Source organism: Sinocyclocheilus anshuiensis, unplaced genomic scaffold (genome assembly GCF_001515605.1).
Source record: "Sinocyclocheilus anshuiensis isolate Anshui unplaced genomic scaffold, SAMN03320099.WGS_v1.1 scaffold363, whole genome shotgun sequence".
NCBI lineage: Eukaryota > Metazoa > Chordata > Actinopteri > Cypriniformes > Cyprinidae > Sinocyclocheilus > Sinocyclocheilus anshuiensis.
In genome coordinates, this window is record NW_015552568.1 from 914,627 (window position 1) to 918,639 (window position 4,013).

The 4,013-nt window shown below is 36.4% G+C and overlaps 1 pseudogene; it reads left to right on the top strand.

Moving 5' to 3' along the window:
• LOC107664974 (formin-binding protein 1-like) overlaps nt 1–4,013 on the top strand; it is a 26,191-nt pseudogene that overhangs the window by 7,677 nt on the left and 14,501 nt on the right.

Here is a 4,013-nt window from a genome sequence, read left to right on the forward strand (position 1 = left end):
ACGCCCCAGTGTAGTGACGGTGACACTATACTGACAAAAAGCACCGTGTTTCGGATGACACGTTAAACTGAGGTCCTGACTCTCTGTGATCATTAAAAATCCCAGGATGTCTTTGGAAAAGAGTAGAGGTGTGACCTCAGAATCCTGGCCAAATTTGCCCATTGGCATCTGACCATCATAGCCTCCTAACAATCCCCATATCTACTGATTGGCTTCATCACTCTGTCTCCTCTCCACCAATAAGCTGGTGTGTGTTGGGCATTCTGGCGCACTATGGCTGTTGTCGCATTATCCAGGTGGATGCTGCACACTGGTGGTGGATGAGGAGACTCCCCCTCACAATGTAAAGCACTTTGAGTGCCTAGAAAAGCGAGCGCTATATAAATGTAATGAATTATTATTATTATTATTATTACTTACAATTTATTAAGCCATCTAAAAATTCTATAATTATAAATACTTAAAAAATGTAAAAATGCAATTTCTGAATCATATAAATTAGGAAATTAATATTTAAGTGTTCATTAATGAAAGTAATAAGCTCACACGCCGCCAAAAAAAAGGTAGCTTTGACAATAGGAAACAAAGACAACTAATATGGCAGCAGCCATTTGTTTTGAATCTAAGGCCAAATAAACCGATTTGGATTTGGTTTTGCCCATGTGTAGATGTCTTAATTAACTTCTGTTATTAGTGTGTCTGTGACACTAATCGACTCTGTCTTTGTTTTTTAACATGTCTTAAAGCGGTGTTCTCTCAAGGTAGGTTTGATCCAAGAGTCGTCTTTGTCGGTGGGGAGTATGTCAACTTGTTTGTCAAAATATAAAGGTGTTTGTCAAAATATATTACCCATATCAGCAAAGAGTGTTTGTCGTAATTTTTGTTGTTTTTCGTTTTTAGCTTTTGTTGCGTTCACGTCTATGCTTGCAGCGAATCTTTCCTGTATTCACCTTGTACAAATGTACAGAATAAGACTTGTCATGGAAGACGTTAAAATGCATTACGATTGCGAAAATGGGCTACGTTGTAAGGGTTACAGCGGAGACTGATTTCACAAAATCAATAGCTATTACTGCACAATTTACTGTCAACCACAAAAAGTCCTGAGTCTGAGAGTCTGTGCACACTGTCTGGTTCATGTACATGCAGTTGTTTATGTACAGTTGCCCCCTAAAAACATTTTGACACTTAAAAATCAATGAATTTCATTGCATTAAATTAAGTGGCAGAAGCACACTTTTCAAGCAAAGATTTCAGTTTATTAAGTTTTAAATTAACTATAGATAAGTTGTTCACAATTAATAAAAAAAATATTGGGACACTTTGTGTTAGTAAAATTTTAGTGGAGCATGTTCATAATTAATGTGATGAATTATGACTGTGGTTACTTGATGAGAATTTTAAATTTGTTAAAGCACCAAAACACCAGCTGATTAAAAGACATTGAGCAAAAATGGTTTAGTAAGTAAAGTTAGTTCTGAGAAAAGCTCTTAACTATTTTGCATATGCAACTTGAATTTATATTTTGTGTTTAATGCAATGACGTTCACAAATTTATGCGGTTTACTTAAGCGTCCGCTTTACTTTAAGCGTCCAAATGCTTTTTTGGTCTGCTGTATGTTTAGTTAGTATGCATGATGAATGGATGTCTGGTGCAATTAATTTGAACCATTTTGTCTTTTGTTTTGGAACAATGTTGAACACTCATTGTCATTTTTGTGTGTGTATGTGTGTTTGTTTTCTCACACACTGTTGGTACACTACCATGTTCCTCTTGTCAAAGTTTTCTTCATCTATAGCATACTACCATACTACTCATACTATTTGTTTTTATGTAATGGAGTACCCAACCTACATTACCCAAAGTGTGCCATATACAATCAGAGCACAATAAGTGAGATATCCCACAATGCAATACACTCAACCTTCCATTTCTACAGAGCCTGCACATGAATGGACAAAAAAATATTTATCGTGGCCTCATTTTTGTAAATCGTGGTCATGTTGTACTAATTTGTTTCCTTGTTTTGATTTAATTAAAAGTGATTAGTACAACATGGCCACTGTTTACTAAAACATGGGAACGAATTTTTACATTTTTTTTAACAAACCATATTACAGATGCCTTGTCGGATTTAAGTTGAACTGTGGCTGGAGAACGGTACGGTTACACCCCTTGTGTGTATATATGAAAAATATACAATTACTACTACTTAATTTACCAACATCAAAAGTTGTTATTATTCTGCTATTTTTTTTTTTTTTTTTTACATTATAAATGCATTTTTATAAGTGAAAATATTTATGTAGCTGCCTCACAGCTAGTCATAGTCGTAGCTAGTCAGGTTAGTCATAGACAATACAGTATATCACCATTTTGTGATTAAAGCATCATTTGACAATTTCTTCTGCTTATATAAATAACTGTACTGACACCACCATATATCAGTTCAGCAGTAAAATAACCGACGACCTTGTTATTGGATAAGGCACATTTTCTGTTTTCATGTATTGTTGAGTGGACACATACTAAGCATTGTGTAAAGTAAATTATTTACATCTCATACTCATATCTGAATGAAATTGTCTACTGAAAAAAGACACTATGACTCACAAATCTGCTGAATAAATTATTGAAAAACATAGGTCTTCAGTTGTGTTATTTTCCCTGAGAACATCAGTTGATTATATTTCTGTGTTTGATTTGTGATGTTTGCGTTGTTTGTCTTCTTTCACTCTTGCACAGAGCGTTTGGTTAAGTGTGTAGATCACTGACTGTATCGATCTGAAGTTGACACCAGGCTACGCTTATATCTTTCTGTAATCTGCTAATTGACTCTCAGTGTTTGTTGACTTGTGTCATGTCATAAAGGTGATCGTTTTATTTGTCAGTCCTTGCCCTTTACGTTCTGATGTCACCCTTGTAGAAATGATCTTGATGTCTTTTTTGCTGTCTGTCTCTTGTTTTCTGTCTATCTAGGCGAAACAGCAAGCTCAGATGAGGCATCAGATAGCAGAGGACAGTAAAAATGAGTACTTGACCTACCTGCAGAAGTTCAACAAGGACCAACATGAGCACTACTACACGCTTATACCACATATCTTTCAGGTGAGTCTCTCTCGATCAAAGTAAAATATTCTAATATTGATAAATGACAAATATGTTCCTTTTTATGCCAGATGGACCATACTGAGTGTTCATAATGTGGTCAAAATGTGTCTTGCAGAGGATACAGGAGATGGAGGAGAGGCGGGTGGGCAGGGTGAGGGAGAGCATGCGGGTGTACACCGAGGTCGAGCATAAAGTATTGCCCATCGTCAGCAAGTGTCTGGACGGCATGACCAAGGCAGCTGAATCCATCGAGCCTAAAATGGTACGTTAAGTGCTGCGACTCCTTTGTGCTGAAAATGCACCATGGTTCCGGATTACGTAGCCATCTGTTGATCAGCCTACTCCCGGAAAATCCTATTCAGCGAAAATCTTTTATAAAGCCATAAAATACTTTTTTTTTTTATCAGCGTGGATGAGAATCGAGGTTCTTGTTAAGAATTGTTTATTTATTTAAAACACACACACACACACACACACACACACACACACACACACATGTACTCAATGCCCAATCAGTGATCATCTGAGCTCTTATAAAGCCATAAAATACTTTTTTTTTTATCAGCGTGGATGAGAATCGAGGTTCTTGTTAAGAATTGTTTTTTTATTTAAAACACACACACACACACACACACACACACACATGTACTCAATGCCCAATCAGTGATCATCTGAGCTCATGAACTAATGACTCTTTTGAGTTAAGGAATCTGTCAAAAAGGTTTGCAAATCAGTCTTAGACTCCGATTACTACTTAATGGAACACTCCACTATTTTTGAAAATAGGCTCATTTTACAAATCCCCTAGAGTTAAACAGTTGAGTTTTACCGTTAAACAGTTGAGTTTTACCATTTTCAAATCCATTCAGCCGATCTCCGGGTCTGGCGTAGCACTTTTAGC